This window comes from Salvelinus alpinus, chromosome 9, assembly GCF_045679555.1.
Source record: "Salvelinus alpinus chromosome 9, SLU_Salpinus.1, whole genome shotgun sequence".
Taxonomy (NCBI): domain Eukaryota; kingdom Metazoa; phylum Chordata; class Actinopteri; order Salmoniformes; family Salmonidae; genus Salvelinus; species Salvelinus alpinus.
In genome coordinates this window covers 32323187-32346062 of record NC_092094.1, presented here as the reverse complement: position 1 = coordinate 32346062, position 22876 = coordinate 32323187, and the positions used below count along the sequence as shown (strand labels likewise).

The 22876-nt window shown below is 32.1% G+C and overlaps 1 protein-coding gene across 2 annotated transcripts in view; it reads left to right on the top strand.

The window, feature by feature from the left end:
• Positions 1-694: 694 nt before the first annotated feature.
• Positions 695-22876, top strand: part of LOC139584657 (semaphorin-3D-like) — a 76466-nt gene continuing 54284 nt past the window's right edge. The window contains exon 1 of one of the 2 annotated variants that reach the window (XM_071416758.1): positions 695-957. The gene's annotated coding sequence lies outside the window, so the exon portion shown is untranslated. Of the gene's footprint in view, positions 970-22876 lie in introns of both variants that reach the window. The other variant, XM_071416757.1, reaches the window with a different exon arrangement.

The window sequence follows — 22876 nt, the reverse complement described above, 5'->3', positions numbered from 1 at the left end:
CCCTTGGCCCTGAGACACATAGACCAAACTGTCTCACAGAGGAGCACAACAGTGCTTCGTGTGAGATGTGATACAGATGTTATCTTGGGTAGCTCTTCTTATTTGTAGTAGGCTTGTTACAAATGCTAAATGGTAGTTTAATACAAGATGTACAGAGAATTCAATAAATGATATACCATTAGCTATAGGTGCAGGTTTGCATAGAACACAGTGGCACAAGAACACTACAGTATTATTCATTCCTGCAACAAGGTCTTACTCTGCTGCAAACCGGTTGAGGGAGAGATGGCTGTTGAAAATGGATTCAAACAACATACTGTATACTAAGGCTATTAGGTTTTAAGTAGGTTTAAATACTGTAGGAAGTTCAGGGAGTAGCTGTGGCCGGGACTGGAACCCCGGTCCAGAGGTTGTCAATCCAACACCTTAACCATTAAGAGGTCCAAACCTCTTGACAAGTTTTCTAGTTGTTGTGTTAACACTACAATATACAACACTACAATATATACAAATCAATGTGGTTGTCAACCTATTTGGATGGAGGTTTTTCAGCAGTGTTATGCAGTTTATAAACTGCATATCTTTCTTCTTTTTAGAGGGGCAATGAGTGGGGATTTGCCATCCCTACTTCCCTCCCTCGAGGCAAGATGCCACATTTCCAACTCATCCCTCTCCATCCATTTAGCACGTGCAAGTGGAGTGCATAGCCAGTTCTTCGCGTCGGCGGGGACTTGAGCGTGCGTCAAACTGCTCAGAAGTGAATAAAGGAAGCGCAGGGAAATATTGGGGCGATTTCGTTTGAGCAACTTTTATCGCTGCTGTGTTATACACCCTTGCCAGGTGTATTGTAAGGTTTCGGGAATGTGTTGTTAAGTTCTGTGTGTGAGTTCAGCTCTGGTCATCATTACGCACGGGAGGAATCCCGTTCCAGCAGCGACAAGACAACGTTGAGAACAGGTACTTTGCGAAGTAAGGATGGTTTCGTTTATTTTATATATTACGAACAAATAAGTAAAATACACATATGTTAAATGTGTGTAGAACATGACCATACATCATGCAAATAGTTAATCTGGTAAAAAAAAAGTTTACAATGAATAGCCAAATGTGTTGCGTTAGACATGTGGTTGAGTAAATATTTAATTGGGTATTGGTGTTTTACGCAATGTTTTTCTCTAAGGGGAATGGTTTGATGTCTTCATAGCCTTGTCAGTTTGCCAAAGGCTCTTATGATCTGCGTTTTGAATTATGACTACTTGGACAGTTAGGGCACCTCTAAGTATTTATTTAAAAAAAGTAGGTCTACAAGAATAGTACACAAACAGTTGATTGACAAGGTTTACATTGGTTTACTAACAAGTGGTCTACTTCAAAGCTACAGAAGTGTAGGAGAAAGCTTTTTGATTTGATCTGTGGAGCTCAAATATAAGAGGTGGATAGTTCACATTATACAGATTATCACGAGCCAGGAGTTGATAAATGGATAAGCCTCATACAGTATACACATTTTTCTCTCTTTCTGATTTAGAGTTTTGTCTTTATCTCCCGTCGGTATGTGAGGAGTATTTCATAGAGACAGAGACAAAATGTTTAAGATGAGTTTGGTATGAGGACATTCTGACAGTCTTCTGACAGTAGTAAACTCTCCTCCTCTCTTCTGCACTTCTTCTCACCTCAATGCTAATAGTCTGGTTTCTGTGTGTGTGTGCCTGTGTGTGTGTGTGTATGTGTGTGTGGTACTGTCTGTTCACTCTGTTGATTCAGTGGCTTAATACCCTTCTGTCACAATCTGAAGTAGTGCAGATTTCTTCTCTGTAAAATAAATGCTCAAGGGGGCAGCATGACAGAAGATTGCCTAAGAAATAATAGAAGTGTTAATACAATTGTATAGCATAATAATACATAGTGAAACATGTCCGCTTTTCTTTGGTTATGTGTGTGCGTGTTTGTGTTTGCTAACAGCTTTAACCTCTAATTCTTCCCAACCCCGGATCCGGGAGCACCCCCCACAGTAAAAAAGCTGACTAGCATAGCCTAGCATAGCGTCACAAGTAAATACTAGCATCTAAATATCATTAAATCACAAGTCCAAGACACCAGATGAAAGATACACATCTTGTGAATCCAGCCATCATTTCTGATTTTTAAAATGTTTTACAGGGAAGACACAATATGTAAATCTATTAGCTAACCACATTAGCAAAAGACACCACTTTTTTTACTCCACCAGTTTTTTACTCCATCAGTAGCCATCACTAATTCGACCAAATAAAGATATAAATAGCCACTAACCAAGAAACAACTTCATAAGATGACAGTCGGATAACATATTTATTGTATAGCATATGTTTTTTTAGAAAAATGTGCATATTTCAGGTATAAATCACAGTTCTACATTGCAGCTGCAATCTGAAATAGTGCCGAAGCTGCCAGAATAATTACAGAGACCAACGTCAAATACCTAATTACTCATCTTAAAACATTTCTGAAAAATACACAGCGTACAGCAAATGAAAGCCCAACATCTTGTGAATCCAGCCAATATGTCAGATTTTTTAAGTGTTTTACAGCGAAAACACAATATAGCATTATATTAGCTTAGCACAATAGCCAGAAACACAAGCAATTTACCAGCAGCACAGGTTAGCGATCGTAACAATACAGCAAAAGATATATAATTTTTGACTAACCTTGATATACTTCGTCAGATGACAGTCCTGTAACATCATATTACACAATGCATATAGGTTTTGTTCGAAAATGTGCATATTTAGCAGCACAAATCGTGGTTATACAATGTGATGAGTGGCAACAGGTCATGCATTCTGGCCGGCGCCATCTTGGAAAGGCACCTAAGTTTACGATTATTTATCGATTAGATTGACAAAAAAATACAGGTTGGACAGCAAATGAAAGATGCATTAGTTATTAATGCAACCGCTGAGTTAGATTTTTAAAATTAACGTTACTAGACATACAGTGTGCGTTACAGCCAGACTAGTGCCGCAATAACGGCGGACAAATGCGTTTACATTTTTCCACATAAATACGGAATAACATCATAAATAGTTCTTACTTTTGGACGAGCTTCCATCAGAATCTTTGGCAAGGTGTCCTTTGTCCAAAAGAATCGTTGCTTGGTTGTAAAACGTCGTCTTCAACTTCGGAATTAGCAGCTAACAATAGCTATGTGGCCACAACATTCCCAAATCCCCAAAACGCAATACTAAGGAAATTCCGAAAATAGCAATATACTCGCATAAACTGATATAACTCGGTTTAAAATAACTTCGTTATGATGTTTCTAACACCTATATAGAATTAAATTACAGACGGATATAGCTAAGGCCGATAACTGAGCGTTTCAAAATGCCATCTTGAGGTCTTGCTTTGCGCAATGACGAACGACGAAAAGAGAGCGCACTTCGTTCCTTGGCCTTTTATAAGCTCTGAGAACTACGTAGACACTCCATTCCACTTCTCATTGGTTACTGACATCCATGGGGAAGGCGGGTGCAGTTCATGTCGACCCATAGGACACATACAGAGCTTTAAACTGATCTGAGAACAGAGCCTCGTTTTCAGACCTTCGCAGTTCCTGTCATGGATTTCGCTGCAGAAAGAGTTCTGGTTCACCCACAGACATAATTCAAACGGTTTTAGAAACGAGAGATTGTTTTCTATCCAATAGTAATAATAATATGCATATTGTACGAGCAAGAATTGAGTACGAGGCAGTTTAATTTGGGAACGATAAATGTCCAAGTTGAAACAGCACCCCCTGTAGTGTCAAGAGGTTTTAATAAGGTGGCAGGCACACACCCACACATGCACACACTCACACACACACACTGTTCAGGGTGTCATAGCAAAACTCACTCTGATACCCTGTGGTTGAACTGTATCAGTCTGTGTAATGGGAAGGGCAGGAGAAAGACCCAGTCATGAACTGCTACCTCGTTATTCTAGCCACCACAGCCCAGCCTGCTCCCAGCTATTCAGCACTCAGCTCTGCTAAAGGTTTACCTAACACCCTACCAGGAGCCAGCCAGTCTGTTAGAGAGAGAGAGAGAGAGAGATGTGGATGGTGATTTGTGTGGCAGTCGTCCAGTAGTGTCAGTCAGGGTGACGTGAGTAAATAAATGCTGGCAAATTTTCTGCCGTCTCACCTCAGAAAGACAACAGAGGAAAAAACTCCTGTGATTGGACTCTTTAAACCAAGCAGCCAATCATTACCTCACCGCGCATGCCGTGTCAGACATGCTTAGGACTGATTAGTGTATGCACAGGCACGGGCATAGACACACACATAGTGGCAAGGACAGGGCGCAAACAAATAGCTGGAGGTTGATTCTGACACAGAAATCTATTTTTGAAAATATTTATCTTTTGGAAGAGGAAAAATTGATAGCAATTAAGAGGCCGTATCACACCTGCTGTTATGAAATAAAACAGAATCAATGCTATATCGTAGTGTACAGGCTCCAGTATGCATCAATATTCTGCTGTGTTTACAATGGTCCTCAGCTCCATTCCTGGGCTGTGTGACAGCATCATGTGATTAATGCCTGCACGTTTTCCTGGACTGGGCTGAAAGCATTCCCTCTCTCTCAGAACTGCCCTTATTTGGGGTGGAAGGTGTGTATGCGTTTGCATGCTTGTTTGTGTAATTACTATAGAATATTTACTGATGTTTTATCAATAGCATTTCAGGATTTTGGGATGCTGAGCCAATGGAACTGTAGTCTCTTATGTTTTGTGTCAGACAGTATTTTGTTTGATTTGAATCGTGTCCACAGGAGGTTAGAAGACCTAGAATCACCTCAGCAGATGGGCGTTTTCTGACTGGTAATAGCATGTCCTTGTATGGTTATCCTTTCAGATCCCTTCAGACAAACAGAGCATTTTCACTTTTGGATGAATAGCGTGCCCAGAGTGAACTGCCCCCTACTCTGTCCCCGATGCTAATATATGCATATTATTATTACCAGTGGATAGAAAACACTCTGAAGTTTCTAAAACTGTTTGAATGATGTCTGTGGGTATAACAGAACTCATATGGCAGGCGAATACCTGAAAAAAATCCAACGAGGAAGTGGAATATCTGAGGTTGGTCGATTTTCAACTCAGTCCCTATTGAATGCACAGTAGTATATGGATCTGTTTGCACTTCCTACGGCTTCCACTAGATGTCAACAGTCTGTAGAACCTTCAATGAGGCTTCTACTGTAATGTGGAGCCGGATGGGAGCTGTTTGAGTCAGTGGTCTGGCAGAGAGCCAGGTCCTGGTCACGTGCATTTCACATGATAGCGACCTGCGTTCCATTGCTTCTCTACAGACAAAGGAATTCTCCGGTTGGAACGTTATTGAATATTTATGATAACAACATCCTAAAGATTGATTCTATACTTAGTTTGACAAGTTTCTTCGACCTGTAATATAACTTTTTGATGTTTTCGTCCGACGTTCGGCTGGACCTGCACGAGCGTTTGGATATGTGTACTAAACGTGCTAACAAAAGTAGCTACTTGAACATAAATAATGGACATTATCGAACAAAACAACAATTTATTGTGGAACTAGGATTCCTGGGAGTGCATTCTGATGAAGATCATCAAAGGTAAGGGAATATTTATAATGTAATTTCTGATTTCTGTTGACTCCAACGTGGCGGAAATTTTTATTTATTTTCTGAGAGCCGTCTCAGATTATTGCATGGTTAGCTTTTTCCGTAAAGTTTAAAAAAAATCTGACACAGTGGTTGCATTAAGAACAAGCGTATCTTTAATTCTATGTAAAACATGTATCTTTCATCAAAGTTTATGATGAGTATTTATGTTATTTGACGTGGCTCTCTGCAATTTCTCCGGATATTTTGGAGGCATTTCTGAACATGGCGCCAATGTAAGCTGAGGTTTTTGGATATAAATATGAACTTTATCGAACAAAACATATATGTATTATGTAACATGAAGTTCTATGAGTGTCATCTGATGAAGATCATCAAAGGATAGGGATGAATTTTATCTCTATTTCTGCTTTTTGTGACTCCTATCTTTGGCTGGATAAATGGCTGTGTGTTTTTTTGACTTGGTGGTGATCTAACATAATCATATGTTGTGCTTTCGCTGTAAAGCATTTTTTAAATCGGACACTATGGGTAGATTAACAAGATGTTTATCTTTCATTTGCTGTATTGGACTTCATTTGCTGAAGGCCAGCATCCCGGAGTCGCCTCTTCACTGTTGACATTGAGACTGGTGTTTTGCAGGTACTATTTAATGAAGCTGCCAGTTGAGGACTTGTGAGGCATCTGTTTCTCAAACTAGACACTTTAATGTACTTGTCCTCTTGCTCAGTTGTGCACCGGGGCCTCCCACTCCTCTTTCTATTCTGGTTAGAGACAGTTTGCGCTGTTCTGTGAAGGGAGTAGTACACAGCGGTGTATGATATCTTCTGTTTCTTGGCAATTTCTCACATGGAATAGCCTTCTTTTCTCAGAACAAGAATAGACTGACGAGTTTCAGAAGAAAGAGTCTTTGTTTCTGGTCATTTTCAGCCTGTAATTGAAGCCACAAATGCTGATGCTCCAGATACTCAACTACTCTGAAGAAGAACAGTTTTATTGCTTCTATAAATCAGCACAACAGTTTTCAGCTGTGCTTGTTTTAGATTCCGTCTCTCACAGTTGAAGTGTACCTATGATAAAAATTACAGACCTCTACATGCTTTGTAAGTAGGAAAACCTGCAAAATCGGCAGTGTATCAAATACTTGTTCACCCCACTGTAATTGCAAAAGGGTTTTCTAATGATCAATTAGCATTTTAAAATGCTTAACTTGGATAAGCTAACACAACTTGCCATTGGAACACAGGAGTGATGGTTGCTGATAATGTGCCTCTGTACACCTATGTAGATATTCCATGAAAAATGAGTCGTTTCCAGCTACAATAGTCATTTACAACATTATCAATGTCTACACTGTATTTCTGATCAATTTTATGTTGTTTTAATGGACAAAAAAATGGCTTTTCTTTCAAAAACAAGGACATTTCTAAGTGACCCCAAACTTTTGAACGGTAGTGTAGATTTTTTAGTCACTGGCCTACACACAATACCCCCTATTGACATTATTTTATTTATTAATACACTCACTCCCTGAACTTCCTCAGCTTTCATGCCTTAGCCGGATTGCCAGGCTCCCCTGCCTCAGCCGGCTCATCGGGCTTTCATGCCGCCGCTGGATCGCCAGGCTCCCCTGCTTCCACCGGCTCGTCAGGTTCTCATGCCTCAGCCGGTTCGCCAGGCTCCCCTGCCTCAACCGATCTGTCAGGTTCCCGCGCCCCAGCTGACACGACAGGTTCCCGTGCCTCAGCTGGTGTGAAAGGTTCTCGCGCATCAGCAGGGGTGGCCGGTCCGCTCCTGATCCCCGGGTTCGTCCCCTTTGACGGCGTCCTGCGGCTGGAGCCGCGCGTCGGGCAGGGGGTACTGTCACGTATACTCCCTCTCTGACTTCTAGGTCATCAGGCTGCTGATTATCCCGCACACCTGTCAACATTGTCTCGCACACCTGCGCATCATGATACTCACCTGGACTTCATCACCTCCTTGATTATCTTCCCTATATCTGTCACTCCCCTTGGTTCTTTCCTCAGGTGTTATTGACTCTGTTTTCATGTCGGTGCTTTGTTTGTGTTTTGTGGTCATTGTTTATTTTATTTATTAACTTCTTGCCGCACGGATCCCTTTAGCGTAAACAACTGCTGAATTGCAGAGCGCTAAATAAAAAAAAATAATAATAATATTTATAATCATGAAATCACAAGTGAAATATACCAAAACACAGCTTAGCTTGTTGTTAATCCACCTATCGTGTCAGATTTTGAAAATATGCTTTACAGCGAAAGCAACCCAAGCGTTTGTGAGTTTATCAATCACTAGACAAAACAGTAAGAACAGCTAGCCTCCAAAAAAACACAGGCTCGTTCCGGTCCTGAAAGGCAGACGAAAATTCTAAAAAGTATCCGTAATGTTCGTAGAAACATGTCAAACGTTTTTTATAATCAATCCTCAGGTTGTTTTTAACATACATAATCGATAATATTTCAAACGGGCGGTAACCTGTTCAATACTACAGAAAAAGAAAATGTCGAGCTACATCTCTCACGTGCAGGAACTAATCAAAGGACACCTGACGCGTTTTGAAAAATATCGCTCATTTTAAAAAATAAAAGGTCACAGCCTGGTCACAGCCTGAGGAAAAGGAATCTGGTTGATACCCCTTTAAATGGAGGAGGGGCAGGCAACGGAACAGGGATTTTTCCAAATAAAAGGCACTTCCGGGTTGGATTTCCTCAGGTTTTCGCCTGCAAAATCAGTTCTGTTATACTCACAGACAATATTTTGACAGTTTTGGAAACTTTAGAGTGTTTTCTATACTAATCTGTCAATTATATGCATATTCTAGCATCTGAACCTGAGAAATAGTCCGTTTACCTTGGGAACATTATTTTTCCAAACATAAAAATTCTGCCCCCTAGCTGAAAGAAGTTAAAACACTCACTCCCTGAACTTGCTTCCCGACTCTCAGCACACTCATTACAGTATGTGTGTTATGGTGGAGGATAAGTCTAGATGTCATGCTCAATGTTTTTATGCTGTATTTTTTATTTGTTTGTTTGTGAAAAAAATACATACATACTGTTTTACCCAACTTCATGTGTATATACTGTATTCTAGTAAAGGCTCATCCTATATAACTACTGCTGTACACACCTTTCCTATTAATATACTGTCCATAATGTCTATATATACCATTATATACATATTTATGTTCCAGACTCTGTCATTGCTCGTTCTAATATTTCTATATTTCTTAATTCCTTTCTTTACATTTTGGGATTCGCGTTTGTTGTTTTACTGCACTGTTGGAGCTAGGAACATATGCATTTCGCTATACATGCGATTACATCTGCAAAATATGTATAGGTGACCAATAACATTTGCTTTGATGCTGTATGGTGTCTTTACTATAACCTTTATGGTTGTGCAATGAAACACATTTCACCCCTTTCTCTATAACCCAGGGAGGTCTCGCTTTGTGTGTGTGTGTGTGAAACACAGTTTACTTATGGTAGTACAGGGAGTTCTCTTCCAGAGCGAAATGAGGTGAGTGAGACGATAGAGAGAAGGGGCACTAATATTGGTGGAAATATTTGAAAACCAATATTATAGAGGAATTTATGAACAGTATTACGCAGACATCAGTTCAGAGTTCTGTTATTGTAAGTCCATGGAAGCTTTTATGAATGGAGAAACAACAAACTACCACAGTGACCAACACATTACAGCACCAACACTGACTGTGAGAAATCCTGCTTCAAGTTGTTATAGGTCTTTCTGAGCTCTGTTTTATTATTGTTCTCTCAACACTGTTTTATTATAGTTCTCTCAACACTGTTTTATTATAGTTCTCTTAACACTGTTTTATTATTGTTCTCTCAACACTGTTTTATTATAGTTCTCGCAACACTGTTGTCAGGTTTTGGCCAAGACGGTTCGGGTTTTGGTCACTAGATGTCCCCATTGCACCTTTTTTGTACCTTTTGTTTTTCTTGCTCTTATTATTGTTTGCACCTGTAGGTCATTCCCTTGTTAGTATTTAAACCCTGTGTGTTCCTCAGTTCCTTGCTCAGTGTTTGAAAGTTAGCACCCAGCCCCAGCCCAAGCCTTGTTTTATTCAGATATTTCTCTTGTTGGATTTTCCAGAGGTTCTCTGGTTTAGTTCTTGTGTATTATTTGAGTAGTCTTTTGAGGGGTTTTTTTCCCTGCTGTTTTTTACCACTTTGTGGAGTTTCTTTTGTATTTTGGAGGATTTCCATTTTGTGCCTTTTGGCTTTATTTTTGGACATTGTGGATTTAGTTTCTTTGCCTGAAGATTTTGTTCTTTAATTAAACCACCATCTCTAGTACTGCTGTGTCTGCCTCATCTTCTGGGTTCTGACGATTATTAGTGACTGTTTCTCGCACCGGGTCCTGACAACTGTTTTATTATAGTTCTCTTAACACTGTTTTATTATAGTTCTCTTAACACTGTTTCATTATAGTTCTCTCTAAACACTGTTTTATTATAGTTCTCTTAACTCTGTTTTATTATAGTTCTCTTAACACTGTTTTATTATAGTTCTCTTAACACTATTTTATTATAGTTCTCTCTAAACACTGTTTTATTATAGTTCTCTTAACACTGTTTTATTATAGTTCTCTCAACACTGTTTTATTATTGTTCTCTCAACACTGTTTTATTATAGTTCTCTTAACACTGTTTTATTATAGTTCTCTCAACACTGTTTTATTATAGTTCTCTTAACACTGTTTTATTATAGTTCTCTTAACACTGTTTTATTATAGTTCTCTCTAAACACTGTTTTATTATAGTTCTCTTAACACTGTTTTATTATAGTTCTCTCTAAACACTGTTTTATTATAGTTCTCTCAACACTGTTTTATTATAGTTCTCTTAACACTGTTTTATTATAGTTCTCTCTAAACACTGTTTTATTATAGTTCTCTTAACACTGTTTTATTATTGTTCTCTCTTAACACTGTTTTATTATAGTTCTCTTAACACTGTTTTATTATAGTTCTCTCAACACTGTTTTATTATAGTTCTCTTAACACTGTTTTATTATAGTTCTCTTAACACTGTTTTATTATAGTTCTCTCTAAACACTGTTTTATTATAGTTCTCTCTAAACACTGTTTTATTATAGTTCTCTTAACACTGTTTTATTATAGTTCTCTTAACACTGTTTTATTATAGTTCTCTCAACACTGTTTTATTATAGTTCTCTTAACACTGTTTTATTATAGTTCTCTCTCAACACTGTTTTATTATAGTTCTTTTAACACTGTTTTATTATTGTTCTCTCTAAACACTGTTTTATTATAGTTCTCTCAATACTGTTTTATTATAGTTCTCTCTTAACACTGTTTTATTATAGTTCTCTTAACACTGTTTTATTATTGTTCTCTCTAAACACTGTTTTATTATAGTTCTCTCAACACTGTTTTATTATAGTTCTCTTAACACTGTTTTATTATAGTTCTCTTAACACTGTTTTATTATTGTTCTCTCTAAACACTGTTTTATTATAGTTCTCTCAACACTGTTTTATTATAGTTCTCTCAACACTGTTTTATTATAGTTCTCTCTCAACACTGTTTTATTATAGTTCTCTCAACACTGTTTTATTATAGTTCTCTCAACACTGTTTTATTATAGTTCTCTCTAAACACTGTTTTATTATAGTTCTCTCAACACTGTTTTATTATAGTTCTCTCAACACTGTTTTATTATAGTTCTCTCTAAACACTGTTTTATTATAGTTCTCTCAACACTGTTTTATTATAGTTCTCTCAACACTGTTTTATTATAGTTCTCTCTAAACACTGTTTTATTATAGTTCTCTCTAAACACTGTTTTATTATAGTTCTCTCAACACTGTTTTATTATAGTTCTCTCAACACTGTTTTATTATAGTTCTCTCAACACTGTTTTATTATAGTTCTCTCAACACTGTTTTATTTTAGTTCTCTCAACACTGTTTTATTATAGTTCTCTCTCAACACTGTTTTATTATTGTTCTCTCAACACTGTTTTATTATAGTTCTCTTAACACTGTTTTATTATAGTTCTCTCAACACTGTTTTATTATAGTTCTCTCAACACTGTTTTATTATAGTTCTCTCAAAACTGTTTTATTATAGTTCTCTTAACACTGTTTTATTATAGTTCTCTCAACACTGTTTTATTATAGTTCTCTTAACACTGTTTTATTATAGTTCTCTTAACACTGTTTTATTATAGTTCTCTCAACACTGTTTTATTATTGTTCTCTCAACACTGTTTTATTATAGTTCTCTTAACACTGTTTTATTATAGTTCTCTCAACACTGTTTTATTATAGTTCTCTCAACACTGTTTTATTATAGTTCTCTCAAAACTGTTTTATTATAGTTCTCTTAACACTGTTTTATTATAGTTCTCTCAACACTGTTTTATTATAGTTCTCTTAACACTGTTTTATTATAGTTCTCTTAACACTGTTTTATTATAGTTCTCTTAACACTGTTTTATTATAGTTCTCTTAACACTGTTTTATTATAGTTCTCTTAACACTGTTTTATTATAGTTCTCTTAACACTGTTTTATTATAGTTCTCTCAACACTGTTTTATTATTGTTCTCTCAACACTGTTTTATTATAGTTCTCTTAACACTGTTTTATTATAGTTCTCTCAACACTGTTTTATTATAGTTCTCTCAACACTGTTTTATTATAGTTCTCTCAAAACTGTTTTATTATAGTTCTCTTAACACTGTTTTATTATAGTTCTCTCAACACTGTTTTATTATAGTTCTCTTAACACTGTTTTATTATAGTTCTCTTAACACTGTTTTATTATAGTTCTCTTAACACTGTTTTATTATAGTTCTCTTAACACTGTTTTATTATAGTTCTCTTAACACTGTTTTATTATAGTTCTCTTAACACTGTTTTATTATAGTTCTCTTAACACTGTTTTATTATAGTTCTCTTAACACTGTTTTATTATAGTTCTCTTAACACTGTTTTATTATAGTTCTCTAAACACTGTTTTATTATAGTTCTCTTAACACTGTTTTATTATAGTTCTCTCAACACTGTTTTATTATAGTTCTCTTAACACTGTTTTATTATAGTTCTCTTAACACTGTTTTATTATAGTTCTCTTAACACTGTTTTATTATAGTTCTCTTAACACTGTTTTATTATAGTTCTCTCTAAACACTGTTTTATTATAGTTCTCTCAACACTGTTTTATTATAGTTCTCTTAACACTGTTTTATTATAGTTCTCTCTAAACACTGTTTTATTATAGTTCTCTCTAAACACTGTTTTATTATAGTTCTCTCAACACTGTTTTATTATAGTTCTCTCAACACTGGTTTATTATAGTTCTCTCAACACTGTTTTATTATAGTTCTCTCAACACTGTTTTATTTTAGTTCTCTCAACACTGTTTTATTATAGTTCTCTCTCAACACTGTTTTATTATTGTTCTCTCAACACTGTTTTATTATAGTTCTCTTAACACTGTTTCATTATAGTTCTCTCAACACTGTTTTATTATAGTTCTCTCAACACTGTTTTATTATAGTTCTCTCAAAACTGTTTTATTATAGTTCTCTTAACACTGTTTTATTATAGTTCTCTCAACACTGTTTTATTATAGTTCTCTTAACACTGTTTTATTATAGTTCTCTTAACACTGTTTTATTATAGTTCTCTTAACACTGTTTTATTATAGTTCTCTTAACACTGTTTTATTACAGTTCTCTTAACACTGTTTTATTATAGTTCTCTTAACACTGTTTTATTATAGTTCTCTTAACACTGTTTTATTATAGTTCTCTTAACACTGTTTTATTATAGTTCTCTTAACACTGTTTTATTATAGTTCTCTTCACACTGTTTTATTATAGTTCTCTTAACACTGTTTTATTATAGTTCTCTCTCAACACTGTTTTTGTTATAGTTCTCTAAACACTGTTTTATTATTGTTCTCTCAACACTGTTTTATTATAGTTCTCTCAACACTGTTTTATTATTGTTCTCTCAACACTGTTTTATTATAGTTCTCTCAACACTGTTTTATTATAGTTCTCTAAACACTGTTTTATTATAGTTCTCTAAACACTGTTTTATTATAGTTCTCTTAACACTGTTTTATTATAGTTCTCTCAACACTGTTTTATTATAGTTCTCTTAACACTGTTTTATTATAGTTCTCTTAACACTGTTTTATTATAGTTCTCTTAACACTGTTTTATTATAGTTCTCTTAACACTGTTTTATTATAGTTCTCTCTAAACACTGTTTTATTATAGTTCTCTCAACACTGTTTTATTATAGTTCTCTTAACACTGTTTTATTATAGTTCTCTCTAAACACTGTTTTATTATAGTTCTCTCAACACTGTTTTATTATAGTTCTCTTAACACTGTTTTATTATAGTTCTCTTAACACTGTTTTATTATAGTTCTCTCTTAACACTGTTTTATTATAGTTCTCTTAACACTGTTTTATTATAGTTCTCTTAACACTGTTTTATTATTGTTCTCTCTAAACACTGTTTTATTATAGTTCTCTCTTAACACTGTTTTATTATAGTTCTCTCTTAACACTGTTTTATTATAGTTCTCTCACCACTGTTTTATTATAGTTCTCTTAACACTGTTTTATTATAGTTCTCTTAACACTGTTTTATTATAGTTCTCTCTTAACACTGTTTTATTATAGTTCTCTCTAAACACTGTTTTATTATAGTTCTCTCAACACTGTTTTATTATAGTTCTCTTAACACTGTTTTATTATAGTTCTCTCTAAACACTGTTTTATTATAGTTCTCTCTAAACACTGTTTTATTATAGTTCTCTCAACACTGTTTTATTATAGTTCTCTCAACACTGTTTTATTATAGTTCTCTCAACACTGTTTTATTATAGTTCTCTCAACACTGTTTTATTTTAGTTCTCTCAACACTGTTTTATTATAGTTCTCTCTCAACACTGTTTTATTATTGTTCTCTCAACACTGTTTTATTATAGTTCTCTTAACACTGTTTCATTATAGTTCTCTCAACACTGTTTTATTATAGTTCTCTCAACACTGTTTTATTATAGTTCTCTCAAAACTGTTTTATTATAGTTCTCTTAACACTGTTTTATTATAGTTCTCTCAACACTGTTTTATTATAGTTCTCTTAACACTGTTTTATTATAGTTCTCTTAACACTGTTTTATTATAGTTCTCTTAACACTGTTTTATTATAGTTCTCTTAACACTGTTTTATTATAGTTCTCTTAACACTGTTTTATTATAGTTCTCTTAACACTGTTTTATTATAGTTCTCTTAACACTGTTTTATTATAGTTCTCTTAACACTGTTTTATTATAGTTCTCTTAACACTGTTTTATTATAGTTCTCTTCACACTGTTTTATTATAGTTCTCTTAACACTGTTTTATTATAGTTCTCTCTCAACACTGTTTTTGTTATAGTTCTCCAAACACTGTTTTATTATTGTTCTCTCAACACTGTTTTATTATAGTTCTCTCAACACTGTTTTATTATTGTTCTCTCAACACTGTTTTATTATAGTTCTCTCAACACTGTTTTATTATAGTTCTCTAAACACTGTTTTATTATAGTTCTCTAAACACTGTTTTATTATAGTTCTCTTAACACTGTTTTATTATAGTTCTCTCAACACTGTTTTATTATAGTTCTCTTAACACTGTTTTATTATAGTTCTCTTAACACTGTTTTATTATAGTTCTCTTAACACTGTTTTATTATAGTTCTCTTAACACTGTTTTATTATAGTTCTCTCTAAACACTGTTTTATTATAGTTCTCTCAACACTGTTTTATTATAGTTCTCTTAACACTGTTTTATTATAGTTCTCTCTAAACACTGTTTTATTATAGTTCTCTCAACACTGTTTTATTATAGTTCTCTTAACACTGTTTTATTATAGTTCTCTTAACACTGTTTTATTATAGTTCTCTCTTAACACTGTTTTATTATAGTTCTCTTAACACTGTTTTATTATAGTTCTCTTAACACTGTTTTATTATTGTTCTCTCTAAACACTGTTTTATTATAGTTCTCTCTTAACACTGTTTTATTATAGTTCTCTCTTAACACTGTTTTATTATAGTTCTCTCACCACTGTTTTATTATAGTTCTCTTAACACTGTTTTATTATAGTTCTCTTAACACTGTTTTATTATAGTTCTCTCTTAACACTGTTTTATTATAGTTCTCTTAACACTGTTTTATTATTGTTCTCTCTAAACACTGTTTTATTATAGTTCTCTCTCAACACTGTTTTATTATAGTTCTCTTAACACTGTTTTATTATTGTTCTCTCTAAACACTGTTTTATTATAGTTCTCTCAACACTGTTTTATTATAGTTCTCTCAACACTGTTTTATTATAGTTCTCTTAACACTGTTTTATTATAGTTCTCTTAACACTGTTTTATTATAGTTCTCTTAACACTGTTTTATTATAGTTCTCTTAACACTGTTTTATTATAGTTCTCTTAACACTGTTTTATTATAGTTCTCTTAACACTGTTTTATTATAGTTCTCTTAACACTGTTTTATTATAGTTCTCTTAACACTGTTTTATTATAGTTCTCTTAACACTGTTTTATTATAGTTCTCTTCACACTGTTTTATTATAGTTCTCTTAACACTGTTTTATTATAGTTCTCTCTCAACACTGTTTTATTATTGTTCTCTCAACACTGTTTTATTATAGTTCTCTCAACACTGTTTTATTATAGTTCTCTAAACACTGTTTTATTATAGTTCTCTAAACACTGTTTTATTATAGTTCTCTTAACATTGTTTTATTATAGTTCTCTCAACACTGTTTTATTATAGTTCTCTTAACACTGTTTTATTATAGTTCTCTTAACACTGTTTTATTATAGTTCTCTTAACACTGTTTTATTATAGTTCTCTTAACACTGTTTTATTATAGTTCTCTCTAAACACTGTTTTATTATAGTTCTCTCAACACTGTTTTATTATAGTTCTCTTAACACTGTTTTATTATAGTTCTCTCTAAACACTGTTTTATTATAGTTCTCTCTAAACACTGTTTTATTATAGTTCTCTCAACACTGTTTTATTATAGTTCTCTCAACACTGGTTTATTATAGTTCTCTCAACACTGTTTTATTATAGTTCTCTCAACACTGTTTTATTTTAGTTCTCTCAACACTGTTTTATTATAGTTCTCTCTCAACACTGTTTTATTATTGTTCTCTCAACACTGTTTTATTATAGTTCTCTTAACACTGTTTCATTATAGTTCTCTCAACACTGTTTTATTATAGTTCTCTCAACACTGTTTTATTATAGTTCTCTTAACACTGTTTTATTATAGTTCTCTTAACACTGTTTTATTATAGTTCTCTTAACACTGTTTTATTATAGTTCTCTTAACACTGTTTTATTATAGTTCTCTTAACACTGTTTTATTATAGTTCTCTTAACACTGTTTTATTATAGTTCTCTTAACACTGTTTTATTATAGTTCTCTTAACACTGTTTTATTATAGTTCTCTTCACACTGTTTTATTATAGTTCTCTTAACACTGTTTTATTATAGTTCTCTCTCAACACTGTTTTTGTTATAGTTCTCTAAACACTGTTTTATTATTGTTCTCTCAACACTGTTTTATTATAGTTCTCTCAACACTGTTTTATTATTGTTCTCTCAACACTGTTTTATTATAGTTCTCTCAACACTGTTTTATTATAGTTCTCTAAACACTGTTTTATTATAGTTCTCTAAACACTGTTTTATTATAGTTCTCTTAACACTGTTTTATTATAGTTCTCTCAACACTGTTTTATTATAGTTCTCTTAACACTGTTTTATTATAGTTCTCTTAACACTGTTTTATTATAGTTCTCTTAACACTGTTTTATTATAGTTCTCTTAACACTGTTTTATTATAGTTCTCTCTAAACACTGTTTTATTATAGTTCTCTCAACACTGTTTTATTATAGTTCTCTTAACACTGTTTTATTATAGTTCTCTCTAAACACTGTTTTATTATAGTTCTCTCAACACTGTTTTATTATAGTTCTCTTAACACTGTTTTATTATAGTTCTCTTAACACTGTTTTATTATAGTTCTCTCTTAACACTGTTTTATTATAGTTCTCTTAACACTGTTTTATTATAGTTCTCTTAACACTGTTTTATTATTGTTCTCTCTAAACACTGTTTTATTATAGTTCTCTCTTAACACTGTTTTATTATAGTTCTCTCTTAACACTGTTTTATTATAGTTCTCTCACCACTGTTTTATTATAGTTCTCTTAACACTGTTTTATTATAGTTCTCTTAACACTGTTTTATTATAGTTCTCTCTTAACACTGTTTTATTATAGTTCTCTCTAAACACTGTTTTATTATAGTTCTCTCAACACTGTTTTATTATAGTTCTCTTAACACTGTTTTATTATAGTTCTCTCTAAACACTGTTTTATTATAGTTCTCTCTAAACACTGTTTTATTATAGTTCTCTCAACACTGTTTTATTATAGTTCTCTCAACACTGTTTTATTATAGTTCTCTCAACACTGTTTTATTATAGTTCTCTCAACACTGTTTTATTTTAGTTCTCTCAACACTGTTTTATTATAGTTCTCTCTCAACACTGTTTTATTATTGTTCTCTCAACACTGTTTTATTATAGTTCTCTTAACACTGTTTCATTATAGTTCTCTCAACACTGTTTTATTATAGTTCTCTCAACACTGTTTTATTATAGTTCTCTCAAAACTGTTTTATTATAGTTCTCTTAACACTGTTTTATTATAGTTCTCTCAACACTGTTTTATTATAGTTCTCTTAACACTGTTTTATTATAGTTCTCTTAACACTGTTTTATTATAGTTCTCTTAACACTGTTTTATTATAGTTCTCTTAACACTGTTTTATTATAGTTCTCTTAACACTGTTTTATTATAGTTCTCTTAACACTGTTTTATTATAGTTCTCTTAACACTGTTTTATTATAGTTCTCTTAACACTGTTTTATTATAGTTCTCTTAACACTGTTTTATTATAGTTCTCTTCACACTGTTTTATTATAGTTCTCTTAACACTGTTTTATTATAGTTCTCTCTCAACACTGTTTTTGTTATAGTTCTCTAAACACTGTTTTATTATTGTTCTCTCAACACTGTTTTATTATAGTTCTCTCAACACTGTTTTATTATTGTTCTCTCAACACTGTTTTATTATAGTTCTCTCAACACTGTTTTATTATAGTTCTCTAAACACTGTTTTATTATAGTTCTCTAAACACTGTTTTATTATAGTTCTCTTAACACTGTTTTATTATAGTTCTCTCAACACTGTTTTATTATAGTTCTCTTAACACTGTTTTATTATAGTTCTCTTAACACTGTTTTATTATAGTTCTCTTAACACTGTTTTATTATAGTTCTCTTAACACTGTTTTATTATAGTTCTCTCTAAACACTGTTTTATTATAGTTCTCTCAACACTGTTTTATTATAGTTCTCTTAACACTGTTTTATTATAGTTCTCTCTAAACACTGTTTTATTATAGTTCTCTCAACACTGTTTTATTATAGTTCTCTTAACACTGTTTTATTATAGTTCTCTTAACACTGTTTTATTATAGTTCTCTCTTAACACTGTTTTATTATAGTTCTCTTAACACTGTTTTATTATAGTTCTCTTAACACTGTTTTATTATTGTTCTCTCTAAACACTGTTTTATTATAGTTCTCTCTTAACACTGTTTTATTATAGTTCTCTCTTAACACTGTTTTATTATAGTTCTCTCACCACTGTTTTATTATAGTTCTCTTAACACTGTTTTATTATAGTTCTCTTAACACTGTTTTATTATAGTTCTCTCTTAACACTGTTTTATTATAGTTCTCTTAACACTGTTTTATTATTGTTCTCTCTAAACACTGTTTTATTATAGTTCTCTCTCAACACTGTTTTATTATAGTTCTCTTAACACTGTTTTATTATTGTTCTCTCTAAACACTGTTTTATTATAGTTCTCTCAACACTGTTTTATTATAGTTCTCTCAACACTGTTTTATTATAGTTCTCTTAACACTGTTTTATTATAGTTCTCTTAACACTGTTTTATTATAGTTCTCTTAACACTGTTTTATTATAGTTCTCTTAACACTGTTTTATTATAGTTCTCTTAACACTGTTTTATTATAGTTCTCTTAACACTGTTTTATTATAGTTCTCTTAACACTGTTTTATTATAGTTCTCTTAACACTGTTTTATTATAGTTCTCTTAACACTGTTTTATTATAGTTCTCTTCACACTGTTTTATTATAGTTCTCTTAACACTGTTTTATTATAGTTCTCTCTCAACACTGTTTTTGTTATAGTTCTCTAAACACTGTTTTATTATTGTTCTCTCAACACTGTTTTATTATAGTTCTCTCAACACTGTTTTATTATTGTTCTCTCAACACTGTTTTATTATAGTTCTCTCAACACTGTTTTATTATAGTTCTCTAAACACTGTTTTATTATAGTTCTCTAAACACTGTTTTATTATAGTTCTCTTAACACTGTTTTATTATAGTTCTCTCAACACTGTTTTATTATAGTTCTCTTAACACTGTTTTATTATAGTTCTCTTAACACTGTTTTATTATAGTTCTCTTAACACTGTTTTATTATAGTTCTCTTAACACTGTTTTATTATAGTTCTCTCTAAACACTGTTTTATTATAGTTCTCTCAACACTGTTTTATTATAGTTCTCTCAACACTGTTTTATTATAGTTCTCTTAACACTGTTTTATTATAGTTCTCTTAACACTGTTTTATTATAGTTCTCTCTTAACACTGTTTTATTATAGTTCTCTTAACACTGTTTTATTATAGTTCTCTTAACACTGTTTTATTATTGTTCTCTCTAAACACTGTTTTATTATAGTTCTCTCTTAACACTGTTTTATTATAGTTCTCTCTTAACACTGTTTTATTATAGTTCTCTCACCACTGTTTTATTATAGTTCTCTTAACACTGTTTTATTATAGTTCTCTAAACACTGTTTTATTATAGTTCTCTCTTAACACTGTTTTATTATAGTTCTCTTAACACTGTTTTATTATAGTTCTCTCTCAACACTGTTTTTGTTATAGTTCTCTTAACACTGTTTTATTATAGTTCTCTTAACACTGTTTTATTATAGTTCTCTCTAAACACTGTTTTATTATAGTTCTCTCAACACTGTTTTATTATAGTTCTCTTAACACTGTTTTATTATAGTTCTCTCTAAACACTGTTTTATTATAGTTCTCTCAACACTGTTTTATTATAGTTCTCTTAACACTGTTTTATTATAGTTCTCTTAACACTGTTTTATTATAGTTCTCTCTTAACACTGTTTTATTATAGTTCTCTTAACACTGTTTTATTATAGTTCTCTTAACACTGTTTTATTATTGTTCTCTCTAAACACTGTTTTATTATAGTTCTCTCTTAACACTGTTTTATTATAGTTCTCTCTTAACACTGTTTTATTATAGTTCTCTCACCACTGTTTTATTATAGTTCTCTTAACACTGTTTTATTATAGTTCTCTTAACACTGTTTTATTATAGTTCTCTCTTAACACTGTTTTATTATAGTTCTCTTAACACTGTTTTATTATTGTTCTCTCTAAACACTGTTTTATTATAGTTCTCTCTCAACACTGTTTTATTATAGTTCTCTTAACACTGTTTTATTATTGTTCTCTCTAAACACTGTTTTATTATAGTTCTCTCAACACTGTTTTATTATAGTTCTCTCAACACTGTTTTATTATAGTTCTCTTAACACTGTTTTATTATAGTTCTCTTAACACTGTTTTATTATAGTTCTCTTAACACTGTTTTATTATAGTTCTCTTAACACTGTTTTATTATAGTTCTCTTAACACTGTTTTATTATAGTTCTCTTAACACTGTTTTATTATAGTTCTCTTAACACTGTTTTATTATAGTTCTCTTAACACTGTTTTATTATAGTTCTCTTAACACTGTTTTATTATAGTTCTCTTCACACTGTTTTATTATAGTTCTCTTAACACTGTTTTATTATAGTTCTCTCTCAACACTGTTTTTGTTATAGTTCTCTAAACACTGTTTTATTATTGTTCTCTCAACACTGTTTTATTATAGTTCTCTCAACACTGTTTTATTATTGTTCTCTCAACACTGTTTTATTATAGTTCTCTCAACACTGTTTTATTATAGTTCTCTAAACACTGTTTTATTATAGTTCTCTAAACACTGTTTTATTATAGTTCTCTTAACACTGTTTTATTATAGTTCTCTCAACACTGTTTTATTATAGTTCTCTTAACACTGTTTTATTATAGTTCTCTTAACACTGTTTTATTATAGTTCTCTTAACACTGTTTTATTATAGTTCTCTTAACACTGTTTTATTATAGTTCTCTCTAAACACTGTTTTATTATAGTTCTCTCAACACTGTTTTATTATAGTTCTCTTAACACTGTTTTATTATAGTTCTCTCTAAACACTGTTTTATTATAGTTCTCTCAACACTGTTTTATTATAGTTCTCTCTTAACACTGTTTTATTATAGTTCTCTCTTAACACTGTTTTATTATAGTTCTCTCACCACTGTTTTATTATAGTTCTCTTAACACTGTTTTATTATAGTTCTCTTAACACTGTTTTATTATAGTTCTCTCTTAACACTGTTTTATTATAGTTCTCTTAACACTGTTTTATTATTGTTCTCTCTAAACACTGTTTTATTATAGTTCTCTCTCAACACTGTTTTATTATAGTTCTCTTAACACTGTTTTATTATTGTTCTCTCTAAACACTGTTTTATTATAGTTCTCTCAACACTGTTTTATTATAGTTCTCTCAACACTGTTTTATTATAGTTCTCTTAACACTGTTTTATTATAGTTCTCTTAACACTGTTTTATTATAGTTCTCTTAACACTGTTTTATTATAGTTCTCTTAACACTGTTTTATTATAGTTCTCTTAACACTGTTTTATTATAGTTCTCTCTCAACACTGTTTTTGTTATAGTTCTCTAAACACTGTTTTATTATTGTTCTCTCAACACTGTTTTATTATTGTTCTCTCAACACTGTTTTATTATAGTTCTCTCTTAACACTGTTTTATTATAGTTCTCTAAACACTGTTTTATTATAGTTCTCTAAACACTGTTTTATTATAGTTCT